Source organism: Rana temporaria, chromosome 3 (genome assembly GCF_905171775.1).
Source record: "Rana temporaria chromosome 3, aRanTem1.1, whole genome shotgun sequence".
NCBI classification, from domain to species: Eukaryota; Metazoa; Chordata; class Amphibia; order Anura; family Ranidae; genus Rana; species Rana temporaria.
Window position 1 is genome coordinate 174,679,760 of NC_053491.1, and position 25,595 is coordinate 174,705,354.

Below are 25,595 nucleotides of genomic sequence, written 5' to 3' on the forward strand. Positions count from 1 at the left end.
AAGGGCAGATTTTGACAGTGTCAGAAGAGCAATGGACGGTGTCAGAAGAGCAGTGGACGGTGTCAGAAGAGCAGTGGACGGTGTCAGAAGAGCAGTGGACAGTGTCAGAAGAGCAGTGGACGGTGTCAGAAGAGCAGTGGACGGTGTCAGAAGAGCAGTGGACGGTGTCAGAAGAGCAGTGGACGGTGTCAGAAGAGCAGTGGACAGTGTCAGAAGAGCAGTGGACGGTGTCAGAAGAGCAGTGGACGGTGTCAGAAGAGCAGTGGACAGTGTCAGAAGAGCAGTGGACAGTGTCAGAAGAGCAGTGGACGGTGTCAGAAGAGCAGATTTTGGTGTCAGTAGGGAGGTGGACAGTGTCAGAAGAGCAGTGGACAGTGTCAGAAGAGCAGGGGACGGTGTCAGAAGAGCAGTGGACGGTGTCAGAAGAGCAATGGACGGTGTCAGAGGAGCAGTGGACGGTGTCATAAGGGCAGATTTTGGTGTCAGTAGGGCAGTGGACTATGTCATTCGTTTTTATTTTTATTATTTTTAACGATTTTATTTTTTTCTATTTTTTTTTTGCAAAAAAATAAATATATATATATATTTTTTTCTTTTGGTGAAATATCAGGGGGAATATGCACCACGCAGTGTGATTAGGGTGTGCCCGGGCACACCTGGCACACCCTGTGCGCATGCCTATATGGCAGGCTTTTTCTCCAAGTTGACAGAAGAGGATTGAAGACGGGATATAAAATCTCAGGAACATTGCTCTGATAAGGTGTTTGGTGTGAGGGCTCATTAGTGTGTGACATGGATGAGGGGCATACTATTACTATACAGTCTATACTATTACTATATATTGTACCCTAGAGGAGCATACTACGCTATTACTATATATTGTTCCCTAATAGAACGTTCTTGTACATCCATGGAGTGCAGTGACACCCCTCATACAGGTACATAACGGTCCCTGCAGCCCCCCTGACCTCAGGCACGAGCTTCCCTGCTCCTGGGGCACGAGCCTGGCTGCTTCTGGAATAGGTGTGAGCACGAGCCTAGGCCATCCCGAGCTCGTCCCCGCGGCTTTGGAGGGAGCGCGCAGAGGATGCTGCTGGTCTTCGCTGAGGCTGCAGAGGCGGCTGTGTGAGCTCCGGAGGACAGAGCAGCATCATCAGCCTATCCATCCTAGAAGAGCCCGGGGGGAGCAGGCGGAGAGGAGCCCCTTGGTGGAGGTAAGGAGTGTATCCTATAGAAGGGGAGAGAGGAGCTCCTATAGAACCCCCCCCGGGACTCCGCTCTCTGCTCGGCAACAGATGCATTTTGCGGTAATCGCTTTATTCCTGGGCTGGCTCAGCATTGGGGCTTCTGCAGTCACGTCCCAGCCCGATCACTGAACCCCACAACTTTATTTATCTGTCACCGCATGGACAGGAATATGTTATCCTAGGGGGTCCCCCATCATCACTGACTGGTACCCCCATATCCTATGTGTCATCAGACTGGGGATGCTGCAGGACCGGGGCCCATGGCAGGTGCTGCATCCTCCACACCCCCTTCCTTCTATTACACCAACATTCATCCTCAAATCAAATATTTATTACATTGCAGCTTACCAATTCTTACATGTCCATGGCTGCATTAGTCTTCTTTTTTTTTTATCATTTTCACCTGGTAATCCAGCCAGGAACCCTTGTTGAAAAAGTCTGCCCGATCTACCAGGGGTGCTTACAATGATCTGCTTTTATTCATTTATGTAAAATACCTTTATCCCCGTTCACAAAATGTTGCACTGATGGCTTATAAAGTTTAAAACGCTTCAATTTGTTAATGCATCAGCCGTATGACGAGAGCGTGCACGTGTGCCGAGTGTGCGCACGTGCTGAAAGTGCGCACATGTGCCGAGTGAGCGCACGTGCTGAAAGTGCGCACATGTGCCGAGTGTGCGCACGTGCTGAAAGTGCACACATGTGCCGAGAGTGCGCGTGTGCCGAGTGCGCGCATTCCCAGCACAGTTTCGGTCGACTAACTGAAAGCTTTCACAATCATCACAAGCTATCGAGAGTTTCCGGATCACTTGGCAGCCAATCACGGCGGTCATGTGTTCTTAAGCCATGCCCTGCCTCCTGGCTTCAAAAACATCTGGCACTGGGAGGTGCCGGCGCTAAGAAGTTAAATCTGCTAGTACATCTAGGACAGACTTTTTCAACAAGGGTTCCTTAAGGCTTCTTCAGGGGTGTCTTGGCAAAATGCCTAAAAATTGCCCCAAAATTGTGTACAATCCGGCATGTGGATGAAGTCTGCCTTTTAGTTACACAAAGCCACAGACTTTCATTGTGCATCATTACAACCTTCGAGCTGCCATCCTCCTAACGACCAATGACATCATCCGTTGATAAGGAGGATGTCGGCTGCCTGCATGTTATCCTTGTTTGAGGGCGCCTCGAGACTGTCCATCATTTTGGAGGGCGCCTCGAGACTGTCCATCATTTTGGAGGGCGCCTCGAGACTGTCCATCTTTTTGGAGGGCGCCTCGTGACTGTCCATCATTTTGGAGGGCGCCTCGAGACTGTCCATCTTTTTGGAGGGCGCCTCGAGACTGTCCATCTTTTTGGAGGGCACCTCGAGACGGCCCATAATTTTGGAGGGCGCCACGAGATGGTCCATCATTTTGGAGGGCGCCTCGAGACGGTCCATCATTTTGGAGGGCGCCTCGAGACGGTCCATCACTTTGGAGGGCGCCTCGAGACGGTCCATCATTTTGGATGGCGCCTCGAGACCGTCCATCTTTTTGGAGGGCGCCTCGAGACTGTCCATCATTTTGGAGGGCGCCTCGAGACTGTCCATCATTTTGGAGGGCGCCTCGAGACGGTCCATCATTTTGGAGGGCGCCTCGAGACGGTCCATCATTTCGGAGGGCGCCACGAGACGGTCCATCATTTTGGAGGGCGCCTCGAGACCGTCCATCATTTTGGATGGCGCCTCGAGACTGTCCATCATTTTGGAGGGCGCCTCGAGACTGTCCATCATTTTGGAGGGCGCCTCGAGACTGTCCATCTTTTTGGAGGGCGCCTCGAGACTGTCCATCATTTTGGAGGGCGCCTCGAGACTGTCCATCTTTTTGGAGGGCGCCTCGAGACTGTCCATCATTTTGGAGGGCGCCTCGAGACTGTCCATCATTTTGGAGGGCGCCTCGAGACTGTCCATCATTTTGGAGGGCGCCTTGAGACTGTCCATCTTTTTGGAGGGCTCCTCGAGACGGTCCATCTTTTTGGAGGGCGCCTCGAGACGGTCCATCTTTTTGGAGGGCGCCTCGAGACGGTCCATCTTTTTGGAGGGCGCCTTGACTAAAAAAAAATGTTTAGATTCACTGATGTAACAGACTGACAATGCTCCTGTCCACATATGCCCCCTGTGCTCGTTCATCCAGAGTGGGGCATGCTAATACAGGAGGTGTGTTACTGGTCAGATCATTAGGTGAAAACAGAGGGGAAAGAGCCTCTAAAAAAGAAAACAAATGCAGCCAGCACATCTAATGTTTGGTAAGCTGCAATATATGACATTTTTGATTTGGGGTTTAATACGACTTTAAAGTCATAAGAAATCCTCACTACTTCCACATGATGATTTCATTACTGAGTATGTAGCTTCTTTATCCTTTAATCCCAGTATAAGCTGGTGCCATGACCGCTGCCTCAGGTTTCCTGTTTCAGGGTGGCTCATTTCTCTTGCAGCTTCCTATAGAGCCACCCTTGCAAGGACTGGAACTGCTTCTCCCTACACTGTGTACCTCAATAGAAACACACAGCCCCATAGCCTAGGGTGGCAAGGCATTCCTCTGCCTTTTCTGTTTCCCCCTTTTTCGCAGCTAACAAATTGGCGCCAACTGCATTGTCCATACAGGCAGGTTCAAACAGATGGCTGAGCTGTTGCTTTACCGCCCACCTAAAGCCTTCTATACTGCCAGAGGGGACTGTTCAGAGGCTGCAGCCGCGGTGCTTTGCGTTGCAGCAAATTGAATGCGACATGCCAAGTTGACATACCGGTCAGTCTCACCCATTCAAGTCAATGGGGCCGTGCAGTTGTGGTGCATTGAAAACTGCAAATAAATGAATAAAATAAATAAAATTCGACATTTAGGAGGCGGCAAGATCAGCTCCTGAATAAGGATGAGCTCCGGCGTGTTCGCATAGAACACGTGCAGAGCCCGCCAGGAAGTGTGCACGGCGCTGCGCTAATCACAGCCAGGGAGACATTGTCCCGATGCTCGGCTGCAGGGATCGTGAAATGTCTCCCTGGCTGTTATTAGCGCAGCGCCGTGCATACTTCCTGGGGGGCTCTGCATGTGTTCTATGCGAACACGCCGGAGCTCATTCTTACTCCTGAACACCTGAGAGCAGCTGCATAGCCGCACTCTGAAAAGTGATCCACAATGGAGAAAAAGCAAGGGTCAACTCGGCCTAAAAGTAATAGTAAAGTTCTTTTTTTCATAAATCAGATACTAATAACAGAACTTGGGGTTGCAATACATTTCTTCCTCTGAACTCCCTTTTAAAACTGTCCCACACGGTTATATTTGTGTTACCGGGGCCAATAAAGTCCAGTTGGAGTCTCCTCTACATGCCCATAGTGCATCCATTTAGAGCAGTGGGGGGGGGGGGGACTCCGTAAGAGGAACTGCAGTCACATAATTTGTAATGAAAACATCTTTGCCATTCTGAAGCTTCCCTCCATATATTATTTTATATATACAGGCATACCCCACTTTTACGTACACAACGGGACCAGAGCATTGATGTAAAACGAAAATGTACTTAAAGTGAAGCAATGCCTTTTTTCACTTCTAGGCTGTAGTGGGGGTGCCAGGGGCTTTAGTGGGGGCATCAGGGGAACACTCACATGTAAATAAGCTCATCTGATGCAAGGGGGGCCGCTCCAATCCATCCCCCGGACATCGCGCTGTGCACAAAGGACATTGCTATTGAGAGGCTGGATGGCATTCTGTGGCTGACTGGGAAGCCTGAGGGGATGTGATGTCACCGGAGGTGGGGAGGCAGCCAGGATACAGAAAGAGCACACTGGAACTGAGCAGGCTAAGTGCTCAGAACTTCAGTTCCGTCTAATGCGGGTGCACGGCGCGGGAATATTTGACACTTTACGTACACTCGCGGGCATGTCCGTACTCGCGAGTGTACGTAAAGTGAGTGTCCGTAAAGCGGGGTATGCCTGTACTGAGATTCTGTACTTGTCAAATATGCTGCGGAAATCTCCCTCCACTGAGTCTGGCTGCAGCCATTTTAACTGTGGGCAGCTGAAGCTGCTTCCTGTTCACTTCCTGGAGTTACACAGACACACACCTCCAGCTCTGCAGCTTTCATGGTGTAAGGGTTTGGGTAAGAATCTTAACGAATCCTTTACCGTGGAATGTTTATTTTATTGTGCTCAACTAAAAAACACAGAGGATATATAGTGCTTTGAATAACTAGGGCTGTCAGGTGGCTTCATAGAGCCCGACGTTGCCTCATGTCATGTTGCTGTGCAGCCATACAGAGCCGGCAATGTGCTTTCTGTATGCTGTGACTGAAGATGTATCAGGCTGGAAGAGCAGGAGCTCAGCTAGAAATGCTGCTAATTTATGTGTACTACACACCCGTAAATATCAATTGTAATGCTTGTTTGTGTTAACCTTTGCTTTACAGCGTTTCAAAGGTTATGATTGGAGGGCCTTAGGGCAGTGTTATCGCTTTGAAATGTCTCTGTGTTGTGAAGCAAACATTTTATATTCATGACCACTGAATTCAAGTAGAGTGAAACATGACATATAGGATGCAGTCTGTCAGTAACAACAACAAAGCAATCTGTTTACTTCCTCTTTTGCCCCATGAACAGCCTGCAAATGTAAAGCATAATGGGCTAGTATGCATCGCATATTAGCCCATTATGTGACACTTACCTGCAAAAGAATCCAGCAATGTCCCAGCTGCAGGAAGCGTCCATCTTCTGTCTTCTCTTCTTTCCGGGCTGCTGACTCCGGCGATGTGATTCGCCGGTGCCGTGTGACATCACTCCCGTGCATGCGCACGAGAGCCACAATTCACGGCACATGCTGGGGAAGAAACGGCACTTATAGCTGGATTCACGTAGGGCGGCGTATGTTTCAGCCGGCGTAGCGTATCGTATTTATGCTACGCCGCCGTAAGTCAGAGAGGCAAGTGCTGTATTCACAAAGCACTTGCCTCCTAAGTTACGGCGGCGTAGTGTAAATGGGCTGGCGTAAGCGCGCCTAATTCAAATGAGGAACAGGGGGGCGTGTTTTATGTTAATGAATCGTGACCCGACGTGATTGACGTTTTTAACGAACGGCGCATGCGCCGTCCCTGGACATATCCCAGTGTGCATTGCTCCAAAGTACGCCGCAAGGACTTATTGGTTTCGACGTGAACGTAAGTTACGTCCAGCCCCATTCACAGACGACTTACGCAAACGACGTAAAATTTTCAAAATTCGACGCGGGAACGACGTCCATACTTAACATTGGCTAGGCCAGCTTTTTGTTGGATTAACTTTATGCCTGAAAACACCTTACGTAAACGGCGTATCTTTACTGCGACGGGCAAGCGTACGTTCGTGAATAGGCGTATCTCGCTGATTTACGCATTCTAGGCGTAAATCAGCGTTCACGCCCCTAGTATCCGGCGGAACTAGACAGATAAGATACGACGGCGCAGGCCGTCGTATCTTAGCTACATTTAAGTGTATCTCAATTTGAGAATACACTTAAATGTACGACCGCGCAGATTCAGAGTTATGACGCCGTATCTACTGATACGCCGGCTTAACTCTTTCTGAATCTAGCTATTAGTTTTGTTTCTTCCCCGCGCATGCGCCGTGGGGATTTTCGGCGGACTACAAGTGAAATATCTCCTAAACGGTGCACGTTTAGGAGATATTTCCACTACCTATAGGTAAGCCTTATTCTAGGCTTACCTATAGGTAGTAGCAGTCCAAAAGGGTTTACAACCACTTTAACGCTAACAGGGATGGTTTCACTGGTCAGCTTTTATTCATTTATGTAAAACCTTTATTCCAAAAGGTTACATTTTAGATCTTCGACATGAAATATGAACAAAGTATTTCCTTCTATAGTGTGGTCTCAATTAAGAGTGCTAAGCATCATTTCTGGCTGCTGCCCCATTCCTCTGCTATCAGCATGAATCACTTCTGACAAGTTTTCCTGACACCGAGAGAAAAAAGGTGACAGGGGATGGAGTTGTTTGTCCTGATAGGGAAATTTCCCTTCACTTCCTGTCTTGGAGCTGGACCAGGAAGTGACAGGAAACCTCCCCAAAATGGGGGTCATTCACTTCTTAGACAGTTGTCACTTGAATAGTCATCACCGTTGGATAATTCCTCCTGCTCTGGTGACATTATTGGATTTTCCCATACTTTAGGAATGGTCTGCAGGATAAATAGAGAGGTGATTCTTCCCAATGGGGACACAGACGGCAATAAAACTTGACAGAGGGCTTAATAATATTTCATATTCCTGATATGAGCCTGTTGTACCATACTTGTATGAAAAAGTATCCTGTTCTCTTTGTATTGCTTCCTTTGTGTGAAATCCCTGGTGTTCCTGCCAGTCCATCTCCTGTCCTGTTAAAAACTGACCACACTAAGCAGGAGAGCACACTGTGGTCAGTTCTCTAGCTATGCTGCAAACTCAGCCTGCTTTTCTCCAATGATCAGACATGTCTTGACTCACCCTCCCCTTTGCAAAGCATTTCACTGGCAAGCTCAGTGTACTGCTGCTTCTCCTTCCCCAGCTGAGAACAGAGGGAATGGGATTATTTAAAAGAGGAAAAGGGGTATTTATAATGTTGTTTTTTTTTTATCCATACACAAATGTTTTGTCTTTCATTTCTATTTTAAACTGAACGGGTTGTTTTACAAGGTGATCGTTTACAATCACTTTAACCCTTTCCAACTCTGTACAACACTTTTTCCTTACTCATTAATGCATTCATAATGCCCCCAAACACTTACCTGCAGTCAATGGTCACTGTCAGCGGGTCCCCAGAATCCGTGCAGCGTCCGTGATCTTCGTTGTTGTAGAGGAGGGTACCGAGGGTCATGAAGGGATTGGCATCAATCAAATAGTTGGGAGGAGGGGTGTGGCTTGTCAGGCGCTGTGCGGCGGTACTCTATACAGCGGTACTTGTATAAAGCATGACCCTATTCCAAGAATAGAAATGTTCTTTTCTTGTAATATTTCCATACACCTGAGTACAGCCACACTCAGCCATTGGTGTCTATGGACAGCTGGACGCAGCACCTGGGAAATACGCCAAATATGCGTTGTATGGGCTCAGGCACCTGTATGAAAGATCCCATATGCTGAAATTTGTTATTTTTAGTTGTAACTAAACAGTGCGCAGTAAATTGTTCTAATGTTATTGTTTTGTGTCCTTTTATTTATACAATATGGCAAACACTTGTACTGTGTGATCCCTGTATGATGGCTTGTTTGTAGAACTGATGGGACACATAAAGGTAAACTCTGGCTGAATGTGGCTCTGTGCAGCGTGCTAGACGTCATCTTTGATGCTGATCAGTAGAGATGGACTTGTGTCAGACACACATCATCAGCATAATGGAAGATCCTCTTGTCAGACGCTTCTCTGTTAGCCATGATAAGACTGACAGCACAATGGCCTGCAGTCTATAGCAGAGTGCACCCTTTTTGTGTGAGAGAGAGCACAACTTAGAAGAGCCGATTCATGAGGAAAGTCTTGTCTTATCCAGCTCATCACAAATGGATCTGATGTCTTAGAACTGCCTCCAACTGAGCCAATACAGCTTTATCGGGAAATTCCATCCTATTCATTTACAACAAGATAACTACCGTAGTTTGATTTATTATACAGGATTTATATAGTCTTTATATAGCACTTAAAAAGTGCAGTTACAATACAAGAGGAATAGGAGAATCCTGGTCCTAAAAGCTCACAATCTAAAAGGGACAATCCACAGAGATTGCTCTGAACATCTGACAAGTATACTGTACATGGCAAAGTATATAGAGCCTCTCCTGGGGCACTTATCTCATTGTTGTTATGTTGCCGAGGCGACAGGCTCAGTATAGATTGCCAGGCACCGTGACATATTGATTGGTTCTTATAACTGGATTTATGACCAGTTCATTACCCAAAGGTAGCTAGCGTGCTGCATTCAAATATTATTTCCATAAGGAAGACTTTATTATTAGCATGGATAGCTAATCAGAAACAGGTTTATCTTGAAAGCTGATACGCACAGGTGTCTAAAACAGGGTTTGACAAATTTGCTTGGAATCTAGGAGCCAGCTAAAAAAGTTAGGAGCCAGAAAACGTGCCCCGTCCCACCGAGCTTGCGCGCAGAAGCGAACACATACGTGAGTAGCGTCCGCATATGTAAACGGTATTCAAACCACACATGTGAGGTATGGCAGCGATCGTTAGAGCGAGAGCAATAATTCTAGCTCTAGACCTCCTCTGTAATTCAAAACATGCAACCTGTAGAATTTTTTAAACGTCGCCTATGGAGATTTTAAAGGGTAAAAGTTTGTCGGCATTCCACGAGCGGGCGTAATTTTGAAGCGTGACATGTTGGGTATCAATTTACTCGGCGTAACATTATCTTTCACAATATAAAAAAAAATTGGGATAACTTTACTGTTGTCTTATTTTCTAATTAAAAAAAGTGTATTTTTTCCCAAAAAAAAGTGCGCTTGTAAGGCTGCTGCGCAAATACGGCGTGACAGAAAGTATTGAAACGATCGCCATTTTATTCTCTAGGGTGTTAGAATAAAAAATATATATAATGTTTGGGGGTTCTAATTAGAGGGAAGGAGATGGCAGTGAAAACAGTGAAAAATTAGAACTGCTGTTTGACTTGTAATGCCAACGGCCACCACCAGATGGCGCCAGGTCACAGAAGGAAACTTGGGACTTCACAAGGCCGCAAAGCCACTGCCTCAATTACCGGCCGTCGCGGACCGGCGCGATCGCGCGGCGGGGGAGGTGGGGGCTCACGGAGACGCAGGATCCTGTGCTTCCGTGCGCCCCCACCGTGCGATCGCGACGGCCCGTAATTTCTTGGCGCAATTGCGACCTGGCACCCGGATTTTGTCGAGCCCTGGTCCAAAATGTCGCATTTTGATGTGTACAGAGTATAGTTTTGTATACATCTAAACGCAGCACTATAGGAATCAATGGGGTCATACACACTGCTGTGCCTACAAAGAAAATGTGCATTGCGTTTAGCTACATAAAAAATCAGGATACTGTATCAGAAGCCCTACATATCTGCGGATTTTATATGTATAAATGCATATAAGCACTTATACACGTAAAGTCATTAGAAGAATTGTATGAATCTGAATGCACCTAAACGGGTGTAATTCAGGGGCTAGCACCGCCAGCAAGTGCCAGAGCTCCATGCAGAAAATATGCATATACTTGTGTGAATGAGCCCTTATGATGCCAAATCTAAATAATACCTCTTCTTTTATATACTGACTATATGTATCCTAGAGCACCTAGCCTACAACATTTTGCCCTAGATTCCATCCCTCCAGTTTTAATAAATCAGCTTATTTTCTGAGCAGCCTGCAGGAGGTTATGTCATAAAGGGCAGCGCCATCTAAACTGATGGAAAGAAAATACATCTATCTTCTTCACAGCCATAAGCCTTATGCATTTCTAGCAAATAAGACAATTTGATTGGTTGCAATGGGTGACACAGACACTTCCTTTTTTATACTTTACCCTAAATAAAATGAAGACACTCTTGTATTCTTTCACTTCGATGGAAACCCTCTATAACCCCTTGTTATAATAATCTTCAATGGTGAGTTTCAATATCTACAGTACAACAGCTTCTGATTAAAGTTGAACTTAAAGCGGTTGTAAACCGCATAAACAATTTTTTTTTTTCAAACCTAAAAGGCATAATCAGCTAGTATGCACCGCATAGCTGATTATGAAATACTTACCTCCGAACGAGGTGAGGAACACTTACCTGGTCCACGCCGAGCGAGATGTCATCTTGCTCCGGCGTGTCTTCCGGGTATCGCCGCTCCAGCGCTGTGATTGGCTGGAGCGGCGAGAGATTTAAAATCTGCAAGGGTCGGCTGCTGCCGGTCCTTTCGCCGTGGATTCCCTCCTGCGCATGCGCCACTGCAATCAGCGGCGCATTGCGAGGGGAATATCTCCTAAACCGTGCAGGTTTAGGAGATATTCTTTATACCTACAGGTAAGCCTTATTATAGGCTTACCTGTAGGTAAAAGTCAAAAAGTGGGTTTACAACCACTTTAAAGTAGAGCAAAACTTATTTGTTTTTTTATTTTGGATACAGTAAGTTTTTTTTTTTTTTTTTTTTTTGTCCCATTTGGAAAGTTTTCCCTCACCAGTCCAACAGGAAAAGAGAGGAAATCCCCCTGTTGTCACCAGAGTCAGCAGAACTAGTGTCCCCATTGCAAGATTTGACCTCTTTCACTCTCAAAGATAATGATAAAAAGGACAAATAGAGAGGAAGAATCTGAGTCCCTAACAGGAGCAAATACAGAGATCAATACCTGATGTGTGTTCTAATCCCTCTCCACACCATCCACAGCTTAAAGCGGAGTTCCGGCCACAAATTGAAAAAAAAAACTTTTTAAATATAAATACCCCTGTAATACACAAGCTGAATGTATTCTAGTAAAGTTAGTCTGTAAACTAAGGTCCGTTTTGTTAGGTTGTTACAGCATTTAGACACTTTATAAAACAGAAATTGACTGGGGCCATCTTAAAGCGGAGGTTCACCCTCCAAATCAACCTTCCAGCATCCTTAACCTACATCAAATGTAAGAATCATAGCGTTGTCCAATTTTTTTGTTAATGGTCCGTTACCTGTATTTAGATGTGCTTCCTGGTTTCTATCCCAGCGGGGAGTGGGCGTTTCGCTACTTTCCCCGACGGCGCTGTGCATTGTGGGCGCTGTTTGCTATGTTCTGTTGCAGTGACGTGTAGGCCAATCAGATCACAGCAACCAAACTCTCTGCGCGTGTAGTCTCGCGCTAGCTGTGCTGTCATGTGACGCGGGAAGCGCGTCATGTGATGAGGGCGGATACATATTCGCCATAGTAAACAAAGGATCGCCATTACAGCCCTGGACTAGTGTTACATCACAGCGGGGCGTGTCCTTTTCAGGACACTGCCCGCCGTTGTGATGGCAACTGTGCAGTGTTGACGGCATGACTCGCCGTCAACACTGCGCATGCGCGGGATTTCGCGGTGAATGCTGGGACATCAGCATTCACCGAATCCCGGAAGAAATGCAGGAGGGCTTCAAGGTGCCCTCAATGAAGATGGCAATGTCCATCACTAGTTTTTATAAAATATCCTTTACTACAAAACAGCGATCGTGGCGGCTAAAAGATCGGCAATAGTAAGTCAAGAACTGTTTATTTGAATAGCAGCAGAGTAGTGTTAAAAAAAAAAAACGATTCCCAGCAGAACCACCGCTTTAAGTGTGGGCATCATGAAGCCAGACTGTATGACTTCCTGGATTTCAGCCTCGCACATGCTCAGTGCTGTACAAGCAGTGTAATGGTTTCAGATCAGTTTTCAATAGCAATGGGAGTGTCAGAGGAAGTTACCGCCCCTTATCTATGCAAAGCAAACCTCTCCTCCCCTCCTCCTCTCCTCCCCTCCTCCTTCCAGGAACCAGTAAATATAATAAATAATTTGTTCCTGTGCAGATATATCTACATAACAAGATTATATATATCTCTTGTTATATATGTGGTGTGTATACATATACCAGACATGTGCCCTGTCAATAAATTCATTTTGTTAGTGCGGTGATGTTAGTGCGGTGATGTTAGTGCTGCGATGTTAGTGCTGCGATGTTAGTGCTGCGATGTTAGTGCTGCGATGTTAGTGCGGTGATGTTAGTGCGGCGATGTTAGTGCGGTGATGTTAGTGCGGTGATGTTAGTGCGGTGATGTTAGTGCGGTGATGTTAGTGCTGCGATGTTAGTGCTGCGATGTTAGTGCTGCGATGTTAGTGCTGCGATGTTAGTGCTGCGATGTTAGTGCGGTGATGTTAGTGCGGTGATGTTAGTGCGGTGATGTTAGTGCTGCGATGTTAGTGCTGCGATGTTAGTGCTGCGATGTTAGTGCTGCGATGTTAGTGCTGCGATGTTAGTGCGGTGATGTTAGTGCTGTGATGTTATTGCTGTGATGTTAGTGCTGTGATGTTAGTGCGGTGACATTAGTGCGGTGACATTAGTGCGGTGACGTTAGTGCTGCGATGTTAGTGCGGTGATGTTAGTGCTGCGATGTTAGTGCTGTGATGTTAGTGCTGTGATGTTAGTGCTGTGATGTTAGTGCTGTGATGTTAGTGCTGTGATGTTAGTGCTGTGATGTTAGTGCGGTGATGTTAGTGCGGTGATGTTAGTGCGGTGGTGATGTTAGTGCGGTGACATTAGTGCGGTGATGTTAGTGCGGTGATGTTAGTGCGGTGATGTTAGTGCGGTGATGTTAGTGCTGTGATGTTAATGCTGTGATGTTAATGCTGTGACGTTAGTGCTGTGACATTAGTGCTGTGATGTTAGTGCTGCGATGTTAGTGCGGTGATGTTAGTGCTGCGATGTTAGTGCGGTGATGTTAGTGCGGTGATGTTAGTGCTGTGATGTTAGTGTTGTGATGTTAGTGCGGTGACATTAGTGCAGTGATGTTAGTGCGGTGGTGATGTTAGTGCGGTGATGTTAGTGCTGCGATGTTAGTGCGGTGATGTTAGTGCGGTGATGTTAGTGCTGTGATGTTAGTGTTGTGATGTTAGTGCGGTGACATTAGTGCAGTGATGTTAGTGCGGTGGTGATGTTAGTGCGGTGACATTAGTGCGGTGACGTTAGTGCGGTGATGTTAGTGCTGCGATGTTAGTGCTGTGATGTTAGTGCTGTGATGTTAGTGCAGTGATGTTAGTGCGGTGGTGATGTTAGTGCGGTGGTGATGTTAGTGCGGTGATGTTAGTGTGGTGATGTTAGTGCGGTGATGTTAGTGCGGTGATATTAGTGCGGTGATGTTAGTGTGGTGATGTTAGTGCTGTGATGTTAGTGCTGTGATGTTAGTGCTGTGATGTTAGTGCTGTGATGTTAGTGCTGTGATGTTAGTGCTGTGATGTTAGTGCTGTGATGTTAGTGCGGTGATGTTAGTGCGGTGATGTTAGTGCGGTGGTGATGTTAGTGCGGTGACATTAGTGCGGTGATGTTAGTGCGGTGATGTTAGTGCGGTGATGTTAGTGCGGTGATGTTAGTGCTGTGATGTTAATGCTGTGATGTTAATGCTGTGACGTTAGTGCTGTGACATTAGTGCTGTGATGTTAGTGCTGCGATGTTAGTGCGGTGATGTTAGTGCTGCGATGTTAGTGCGGTGATGTTAGTGCGGTGATGTTAGTGCTGTGATGTTAGTGTTGTGATGTTAGTGCGGTGACATTAGTGCAGTGATGTTAGTGCGGTGGTGATGTTAGTGCGGTGACATTAGTGCGGTGACGTTAGTGCGGTGATGTTAGTGCTGCGATGTTAGTGCTGTGATGTTAGTGCTGTGATGTTAGTGCAGTGATGTTAGTGCGGTGGTGATGTTAGTGCGGTGGTGATGTTAGTGCGGTGATGTTAGTGTGGTGATGTTAGTGCGGTGATGTTAGTGCGGTGATATTAGTGCGGTGATGTTAGTGTGGTGATGTTAGTGCGGTGATGTTAGTGCGGTGACAGTGCGGTGACAGTGCGGTGATGTTAGTGCGGTGATGTTAGTGCGGTGACAGTGCGGTGACAGTGCGGTGATGTTAGTGCGGTGATGTTAGTGCGGTGACAGTGCGGTGACAGTGCGGTGATGTTAGTGCGGTGATGTTAGTGCGGTGACAGTGCGGTGACAGTGCGGTGATGTTAGTGCGGTGACAGTGCGGTGACAGTGCGGTGATGTTAGTGCGGTGACAGTGCGGTGATGTTAGTGCGGTGACAGTGTGGTGACAGTGCGGTGATGTTAGTGCGGTGACAGTGCGGTGATGTTAGTGCGGTGATGTTAGTGCGGTGATGTTAGTGCGGTGACAGTGCGGTGATGTTAGTGCGGTGACAGTGCGGTGATGTTAGTGCGGTGACAGTGCGGTGACAGTGTGGTGACAGTGCGGTGACATTATGTGCAGAGTGGGGGGAGGTACAGATGATCAGGCATACAGAGCACATCTCGGTCTGTGTAGATCTGTATGTGAGTACACTGATCATAGTACAGCCCCGCCTTCCTGCACTAGAATTGTAACACACAGTGCAGAGCGATGTTGCAATGTACAGGGAGGCGGGGCTGTACAGGGAGGCGGGGCTGTACTACATTCGGTGCTCTCACATACAGATCTATCAGACAGAGTGAGACTCGCTCTCTCTGCCTGATGATCTGTATCTCCGTGCATCGGAGACAGATGGCAGGTGGGCGGGTGGTGGAGGGAGGAGGACGGGGGCGGCGGTGACGGACGGGTGGAGAAGCTAGGACGGGGGCGGAGCTAGGACGGGGGCGGTGCTAGGACGGGTGGAGGAGCTAGGACGGGGGAGGAGTTGGAGAGGGAGAAGAGGAAGGACACCACCTTTATGGGCGGCACTGCCCTCCCTCCCGCCCCCCGAGATGTTCATCCACGGCTGCGATGTTGAGGCCAGCCTCCTGGGATTGAAGAGACACATATCCCAGGAGGCATAGCAGCGCTGGATGCGGCGGGGGGGGGGCCATTCCGCCGCGGCGGGGGAATAAGAGACTCACAGATAAAAACGTGAGTTTTTAAAAGACAAAAATAAAACATCCCAAATGTATTTAAGGGGGCAGTGTAAAAACGAATGCAAAAAAGTTGTAAAATAGGGTGGAACTCCGCTTTAAGTCTCAAAGCGATTGTGAAGTCTTGTTTTTTTTCCCTATAAAAATAACAAACATGTTATACTTACCTGCTCTGTTGCAGTGGATTTGCACAGAGCAGTCTGGATCCTCTTCTTCTCGGGTCCCTCTTCGGTGATCCTGACCCCCTCCCTCCTGTTCAGTGCCCCCATAGCCAGCAGCTGGCTATAGGGGCACTCGAGCTGAGTAACAGCTTCAGACACAAAGCCCTGACCCGGCCCTGTCCCTATCATCCTTGATTGGCTAGCTGACTTTGATTGACAGCAGTGGGAGCCAATGGCGCCACTGCTGTGTCTCAGCCAATCAGGAAGGAGAATCTCGGACGGCTGAGACACACTCATGGACATCGCTGGACAGAGAGGGACCTCAGGTAAGTATTAGGGGGGCTGAGAGGGGCTGCTACACACAGAAGGCTATTTATCTTAATGCATAGAATGGAGGAGCTAGCCACACTGGCAAGGAACCTGAGATGACTGCAGGTAAGTATAACATGTTTTTTTTTATTTTGCAGCCACTTTGGGGGAGATTTACTAAAACTGGATTGTGCAAAATCTGGTGCAGGCAGCTGTGCATAGAAACCAATCGGCTTCCAGGTTTTATTGTCAAAGCTTCATTGAATAAGCTGAAGTTAGGCTGCATTCACACCTGAGCTTAGCGTTTTGCAGCGTTTTTTACCGTGATTTGCCGCAACAAAACGCGTTTTTTACCGCAATTTTTTACAGGTCTAGGGTCACCAATGTAAAACGCCCAAACGCCCAAATTCGAGCGACAAAAAAGGGTCCAGAACTTGTTTGGGCTTCAGGCATTCGGCATCAGGCGTTTTGTAGTGGAGATGTGAACCATCTCCATAGAGAATAATGTATTTTTTCCCCTCTAGCGTTTTGGGGCGTCGCGCTTCAGGTGACAAAACGCTCAGGTGTGAATGCAGCCTTAGAAGCTGATTTTGTGTGTAAACCTCCCTTTTGTGTCTGCCTGCAGGCATGCTAGCAACTGCTGAATGTCATTCCTCATGGTGGGTTTCCTAAAGGTGACAACATTGGACCATGCCTGTGCAATGTTCATGACTTGTAGTCTCTATTGGCAGAACGTACAACAAGGTGACATCACAGAACAATATTTGCAAGGCATGGACAGAGCATTGCTACACTATAATACACTATAATAGGAAGTGCTGAACAAGGAACTATATGGCAGGCTCAGTAGGTCTTATTATAATGAAAGCGATAGATTCTAAAATATTCCAAATAACTTTTAACATGTTAAAGCTTAAGTTCGTTTTTTTTTTTGGTTTACATATACTTCAGCTAAAATGGAGTAAAAGTGGTGTCCCTTTTCTTGAGTGAATGTGGCAGGCATGTAGGAATCACTAAAGTAGGCAAAAACACTTTTACTGCCATCAGCACTGAACATCCTGCAGCCTTTCGCTGTGTAGACCAGGTCATGAATTCCATAAACTGGGAGGAATAAACATGAATGCTCAGCCTGTAGTCTGAAAATATAAGCAGTGTCTTATAGACAGGTGACATCATATGGCATGCAGGTAAGGTGGCACAACCATAGATTTCTGTATGTGGAGGGTACAAGTGTGACCCTGACATCTATGCACACTAACCACATTCTTCAGCTGTTCATAGTCCTATATTAAAAAGTTTCCAGTTAGGAAAACTTGCTGTCTACTGGTCTAGGGACCATGATCACAGCAGTTATAGCTGTCACTTGGCCTATGCACTAAGGGGGGGGGGGGGCACATTCATCTAGCTCATAGTGTATCTTAGGGGTAGGAAAACATGTCACCCCAAACTTACTCATCCATGTCGTTATGGACCTTGCTTTGTGCAGTGGTGCACAGTCATGTTGGAACAGGAAGGGGCCATCCTCAAACTGTTCCCACAAAGTTGGAAGCATGAAATTGTCCAAAATGTCTTGGTATGCTGATGCCTTAAAGTGGAGGTTCCCCTAAAAATAAACTTTTAACATTGCATTTATGAGATTAATGACAATTAGAATCGGCTGTTTTTTATAAAAAAATATGTCCGTGCATACCGTTTCCTATATGTGTTCTCACCGCTGCTTCCGGGTATGATGGTGGGGACTGGGCGTTCATACTTGATTGACAGGCATCCGGCCGACGCATACAGCGCGTCACCAGATGCCAAAAGAAGCCGAACGTCGGCGCGGCTCTTTACGGCGCCTGCGCACCGACGTTCGGCTACTTTCGGAAAATCGTGACGCGATAGATGCGACCGTCGGAAGCCTGTCAATCAAGAAGGAACGCCCAGTGCCGAAGACCATACCCGGAAGCGGCGGAGAAGATGTATCTCTAAAACGGTAAGTACTGCTTCGTTTTTAAAAAAACTACCCGATTCCCCTTCACAAAATGAGCATCAATCTAATCTTAAATTTTTTTTTGAGGGGGAACTACCGCTTTAAGAGTTCTCTTCACTGGAACTAAGGGGGAGCCAAGTGTCCAACCCCACACCATAATCCTCCCTCCACCAAATGATTTGGACCAGTGCACAAAGCAAGGTCCCTAAAGACGTGGATGAACGAGTTTGGGGTGGAGGAACTTGACTGGCCTGCACAGAGTCCTGACCTTAACCCGATAGAACATCTTTGGGATGAATTAAAGCAGAGGCTGCAAGCCAGGCCTTCTCGTCCAACATCAATGTCTGACCTGTCAAATGTGCTTCGGGAAAAATGGTCAAACATTCCCATAGACACACTCCTAAACATTGTGGACAGCCTTCCCAGAAGAGTTATAGCTGCAAAGGGTGGAGCAACACAATATTGAACCCTACAGACTAAGACTGGGATGCCATTAAAGTTCATGTGCATGTAAAGGCAGGCGTCCCAATACTTTTGGTAATATAGTCTAACTTGTTTGTATCAAGCACAAGTATAAGAAAAATATATTTTCCTGGAATACAGTTTTAATCATAGATGATTCAACACAGACTGAATCTTCGGAATCATCAGGTAATCCCAGACTGAAGATCCTACTTGATTAACCAGACTTTTATAGTTTGAAGTGTAAGACAACCCACAATCAATAACTTAGGACACTGGAAAATGAATAAAGCAACAAAGGCATACAGTATGGCCTCTCTAAGGCTAAATTCTCCATACCACATTGGGGTTTGGTGAGTAGAACCAGACATTCTGGGAAGGTTTCCCAAGGGGGATGTTGATCATGACCCTTTTCACTTTTTGTGAATTATAAGGTTTAAAGCCCAGCTTCAGGCAAACTTTTGCTTAGTTCAGATTTGGGAAGGGTAAGAACCTCTTCAGATTTTACTGCTGTCTATGATTACCGTATTTGTCGCGGTATAACGCGCTCCCGCGTATATCGCGCACCCCTAAAGTTGCCCCCAATCCTGTGGGAAAAAGTTTTTTTTGTACTTACAGTTTTGGTGTCTTGCGCGGCGGCCGGCGTTCGTCTGCGGCTTCGGGTGTCCTCTTCGTCGGGTCCGGCGTCCTTCTGCGGCTTCGGGTGTCCTCTTCGCCGGGTCCGGCGTCCTTCTGCGGCTTCAGGTGTCCTCTTCGTCGGGTCCGGCGTCCTCCCCGCTCGTTTCCCGCGCTGAGTTTTGAATACTGCGCCGACATATACAGAGCGCAGTACACTCGTGTATTGTCGGCAATGCTCGGCTACCTGCGCTGACGTCCTGTACGTCCAGGACGTGAGTGCGGAAGGAACCCGGGACTGCCCGACTATACCCGAGTGTACTGCGCTCTGTATATGTCGGCGCAGTATTTAAAACTCGGCACAGGAAAGCGGGTATCGGCGTATACCGCGCACCCACGATTTTGCCCTGATTTTCAGGGCAAAAAAGTGCGCGTATACGCCAATAAATACGGTACTTTGGAGAGATTTCCCCTTACTTCCTGTTCAGTTACCAGAACAGCATATAAACAAATGTTTCTGATAAGGACAAAGGCAGCAGTGGAAACATTTTTTAGTAGAGTAAGGCCCCTTTCACACTGGTCCTTTCTGTTTTGATCAGCAGGGGATCTGTCTTCTGAGCTGGTAGATGACAAGTCTGTGTCTGCTCAGTTTCTGTGGAGGGGACACGGGCACAACCCGCTCTGCCCAATGGACAACTGGGCATAAACGGACTCAGTTTACACCCGACTACCTCTGATCTGGTCTGCCTACACAGAGGAGAACAGATCCCCTTCCTTTTGTTTTTAGCAGATCGGATCAAGGTAGGCGGGTTTAAACGGACACTTCCACCATTTTATCCATAAGGGTGAATGGACCGTCGGATCAGGTCCGCCTGAAAAACTGACAGGTGGACCTAATGCGAACCGTTGTGTGAAAGAGACCTAAGGAAAAGTTTAGTTGGCCATACAATGTACACAATTTGCCCTTTTGCCCCCCTCCTGTCCAATTGAGAATTTAGAAAAGCAGGGTGGAAGATTGGCAGCAAAACAATGGCTGCATCCAATCAGATGCATCTGCTGCTCAGCTGGGTATTTCGAATTTGGACAGCCAGCAGAACCATTACAATAGCCACAGCGGGCAGTGCCGGCGCTCCCGCTAGAAGAACTAGCAGCCATCCAGGGCGCACTGCTGCCTAAGGGGCGCAGCCACGACCACTGACTTACCTATTAGCCTGGCCGAGCAACACTGCGTAGGTCAGCAGCCTGTGAGGAGGGCGACACAGAGCAGGCTCTCAGGAGTCAGAGGACAGCTGGGGAGGCGGGCACCATGTCTCAGATGACCAGGCTGGTCGGGAGGCAGGGTAGGTGTTTGTCTTGCCCAGGGTGCAAAATAGTCAAGCATCGTCCCTGACAGCGGGCTGGCTGTCAAAGCACAATAGCCACAGGGGGAGGTGCAGCCATCCTCGCTGTATAGTGTGGATGGAGGAATATGTTTGATTTTTTTTCATTCAGCTCACAGGCTGAACAAAAAAAAGCTTATTTAAGTCTGACACTCCGCTGGCATGAAAAATCTTTTCTAAAGAGGAACGTCATCCTCCCAATAAAAAACGTAATTCTTTTTATGCTGTAATAATATACTACAAGCATTGTGGATTCAGAGTTGTCCTCTCCTTTGCACTGATTTCCTGTTACAAGGGGAGCTGACTGTCCTTTCCTGGTTCTTACAGCCGGCTCCCCAGTGACGCAGCATCAGATCTCACACATGTGCAGATAGAGAGCTGATGCTGTTTACATATTACTCTATCAATGAATTGTAATGCCTCCGGGGAAATTGGCATCACATATCCCTGGATGTATCACTTCCCACCATTCATAGAACGGTATCTAAACAGACAGGTTTTCTGCCTCTGGTTCTATGAATGGAAAGCCTCCTGGGATTAGAATGCTGAAAATTTATGAAAAGTGACGTTTTTGAGTAATGGTTTACTTTCGAATTAAGGGGAAGTTACATAGTTAGTCAGGTTGAAAAAAGACACAAGTCCATCCAGTTCAACCATTAAAAAAAAATATCATACAGTCCCATATACACAATTCTATACCCACAGTTGATCCAGAGGAAGGCAAAAAACTCCCCGAGAGGCAATTGAATTTTCCCTGGATCAACTTTATCTATAAATGTTAGTATCCAGTTATATTATGTACATTTAGGAAAGTATCCCGGCCTTTCTTAAAGCAAACTACTGAGCTGGCCAGAACCACCTCTGGAGGGAGTCTGTTCCACATTTTCACAGCTCTTACTGTAAAGAAACCTTTCCGTATTTGGAGATGAAATCTCTTCTCCTCTAGACGTAAAGAGTGCCCCCTTGTCCTTTGTCCTCTGCTACGAGTAAGCATCACATGATGCGAAACATGTCAGCTCTTTTTTCCTAGTCCACTTCTTGTTTGACTGCATGAATTTTGGCTGTTTTTTCCATATGAATTTTTGTTGTTTTTTCATGTTTTGAATAAAGACATCGTTTTTTGAGGAGTGCGGCGATCCAGGATTTTTCTTTCATCCCTTGTCCTTTGTGTTGACCGTGAAGTGGTCACAGAGGCAGAAGATACTGACAAAGATGCTAACCTTATAGGCTTCTCTTGAATTAGTGTTTTTTTTTTGTATTGATGCTTGTTTTAAGGAATACTTCTGCAATAAAGTGATATTAAAGTCAATTTTTTTAATGAAAAAAATAGTATACATACCTGCTCTGTGCAATGATATTGCACAGAGCAGTCCCTTAACTCCTCTTCTGAAGTTCCCCACCAGCACTTCCAATAGGTCAGTGCTTGCCTAATACGCTGATCTTCTGAGTACAAGACCGGTCCCTGCTGCTCCTGCCCCCCCCCGCGCACTCTAGCGATCTTATACATGGACTGTTGCTGACGTCATCACGCCCATAAACCAACTCTGGATGTGAGGGTGGCAGGAACAGTCTTGGCATTCCTTTTATTTCCAAGCAATCCTGTTTGCTGTATGCAGTACAGACAGTTTTTATTGATATACAGTAAAACCTTGGATTGAGAGTAACGTGGTCTGAGAGTGTTTTGCAAGACAAGTAAAAATCTTTTATACATTTTGAGTAGCGTCAAGTCACAACAGAGTAGAGAAGAGAGGAGCCTCTAAGTGTAGCAATACAATTACATTTAATGAAGGTACAACATTTAGCAACTCGCATGGTTGATGATTAAAACAGACACATCTAAGTATGCAGGCATCTGGGTTAAAGCTGTCCACATCCTCCACACTACCATTGACATCATCCTTTCCACTCTGCGCTCCACGAGTGCTTCAAGCCTCGCTTTCAGATCACTCTACTGCAGGGTAGTCTTTCCGGTCATGATTGCAGACTGGCAGTGGTGAGAGCCGGCAGTGTGGGGGACGGTCTATGTGGACAGCCTTCCCCCGGATGTCTGCATACTTACTGTAGATGTACCTCTTTTAATCATCAACCATGTGAGTTGCTAAATGTTGTACCTTTATTAAATGTAACCATATTGATACACTTAGAGGCGCCTCTCTTCTCTTTTATACTCTGTAGCTCTTGCTGGATTTTGCTTCTAATCTCCTTGTGGAGGCTTCCATTTGTGGACAGACATTTTATGGTTACAGAATCTATCACATTGCTATAATCTTTTTATATGGACTATAAACTGAAGACTTATGAATAAATGATTGTGGAACGAATCATCTGAGTTTCCATTATTTCTTATGGGAAATTCGCTTTAATATAAGAGTGCTTTGGATTACAAGCATGTTTCCGGAACAAATCCAAGGTTTTTTTCTGTAACGTTAATTAGCGTCTTAGAATTGCCACCAATCAGATTTAGACTTTCTATCGTTCTTTTCAGACATTTTGAATATTCTAGCTATGAGTAAGTATATAAAACTTTGAAGGTGATTGATGGTTATGTTCAATATTGATAATATTTTAGGACATTAAGCATCAGGTCCATTACTGTAAAACTAGGTGGTTTCTTCTAGTCCCAGGGTCATAAAGGATTGCTAATTACAATGTGATATGTGCAGGTGTGAGATATGAGCGTCCCTGAGATAATCCATTCTAGTGCACCCCTCTAATTAATGTGTGCTGAGCACTATAAATGATCCCGGTATAAATAGCCTCCTTTGATGCAGGTCTTGCTGTTATGGAAGTGCTAGATCACTGTCACTGACAAACTTTGCTGATCTCACACAAAGCTCGGTGGTGTGTCTGAAAGTGAGCAGAGATCTACGTGACGCAGACTCGATGGCTAATTGTACGGCGCATGAAATTCTGGATTGCCAGGGAATCTGCTGAGGATTTATCCCTCGTTGTCTGTCACAGTCTGCTGCCAGCATTGTCACGGACTGTCCCTCACCCTCTGGCTTCTTCATCTGGTGGACTCCTAACCGTTCTCCTTCTCTAGTATGGCAAGGTTTATTTACCTGGACAGGTGACAGTTCAAGAACTAAATAAAATGGCTCAACTTTTTCTGACAAGGCAGGGACAGCATGCTGTGTGATACTTTAAAAATACAAGGACTGCTGCAAATCACCAAATTAAAGCCCCGTACACACGATCGGACCTTTGTCCGACCAAACTCGCATCGGAATTCCAGAGTAATTCCAGAGAACATGTTCTCTAACTAAACTCCAATGGAATTCATTGGCATATCCGATGGAAAAACTCAGATGGGCATTCACACGGTCGGAATTTCCAATGGAAAAAGTCCGTCTGACTATGTATTCTTCTACATATTTTTGGTAAAAAAAAAAAAAATCGCAATAAGCGACTGGTTTGCGCAAAAGTTATAGCGCCTACAAAATAGGGGACAGAATTATTATTATTATTTTTTTTTTACTAGAAATGGCGGCGATCTGCGATTTTTATTGGGACTGCGACGTTATGGCGGACACATCGGACACTTTTGACACATTTTTGGCGCCATTCACATTTATACTGCGATCAGTGCTATAAATATGCACTAATTACAGTATAAATGTGACTGGCATTGAAGGGGTTAACACTAGGGGGTGAAGAAAGGGTTAAATGTATTCCCTGCATTGTGTTCTAACTGTAGGTGGAGGGGGGCTGACTGGGGGAGGTGACCGATCTGTGTCCCTATGTACAAGAGACACAGATCGGTCTCCTCTCCAGAGACAGGACGCTGTCTCTGTGTAAAACGGCAATGAGAGATGATCTCTCTGATTGGCCGTTCGCGGCGAACTGTAATTGGCTGTGTCCAAGGGACACGGCCAACACAGAGTTTCCCCGCTGCGTGCGCGGGGAACGCCCTAAGGGGCGGACGTCAATTGACGTCCAGTTGGATTTTCAGGTCCGCGCTGTAGTCGTCATTCGGCTATAGCGCGGGTCTGAAGAAGTTAAAGTGAAAAACAAAAAATAACAAACATACTTACCTGCTCTGTGCAGTGATTTTGCAGAGAGCAGCCCGATCCTTCTCCTCTTGGGTCCCCTGCCGGTGCTCCTGGTTTCTTCCTGCTGCTAAATGCCCCTAAAAGAAGCAGCTTGCTATGGGGACACTGGTGCGTGTTTGCTCTCGATCCACTACTCTGTGTGTCCATTCACACATAGAGCTTGGCTCAGTCCCGCCCCTGTTCTCTCCTCATTGGCTCACTGGCTGTGATTGACAGTAGCAGGAGACGTTGGCTGTCTTCGCCAATCAGGAGGAAGAGACCCGAGAGAACCGCTGCTCTCGTGCACAATGCTGGATTGAGACTCAGGTGAATTTTAGGGGGGGGGGGCTGCTGCACACAATACATTTTTTACCTTCCTACATAGAATGCAGGAAGGTAAAAAGCCTTGAGCCTTTACAAGCACTTTAAGCATTTTCAAAAATGAACCCCTAACCTCCTTCCCCAACACATAATCCTATTGAAATGAACAATGAGTTCATCACTATTTTAAGATATCTGCTTCTACAGAAGCGCACGAGGGGGTCTTGGATCTGAACCAATATCTGCATTGCAAAGAATGAAAGTAATCAGTAAGACAAAAAACAAAGAAGAAAAAACGAAATGGAAATACCCATCTCACATTAACAACCCTCTTTAGTTCCCTGCAGAGTCTCAAAATGCATACCAATTTAGAACACATTGGTGCTCAAGCTCTTGCACTAGAATCATTCAGAACTGTGGCACTACACAAATAGCACCATATAACAGTATAGGTTCAAGTGTACATAGATGCAGAGACAAGATATTTTTTTAATGATATAATAAAAACACAAGTTACTTGCTAGGGAAGA

General features: G+C 46.3%; 1 protein-coding gene across 22 annotated transcripts in view; it reads left to right on the forward strand.

Annotated features, from left to right (window-relative positions):
• The first annotated feature begins 1,061 nt into the window (after nt 1-1,061).
• The window catches only part of NRCAM (neuronal cell adhesion molecule), a 301,106-nt gene continuing 276,572 nt past the window's right edge, over nt 1,062-25,595 (forward strand). For 14 of the 22 annotated variants that reach the window (XM_040343832.1, XM_040343842.1, XM_040343838.1 and 11 more), the window contains exon 1: nt 1,062-1,214. The gene's annotated coding sequence lies outside the window, so the exon portion shown is untranslated. The remainder of the gene's footprint in view (nt 1,215-25,595) is intronic. The other 8 variants (XM_040343841.1, XM_040343844.1, XM_040343837.1 and 5 more) reach the window with 1 other exon arrangement.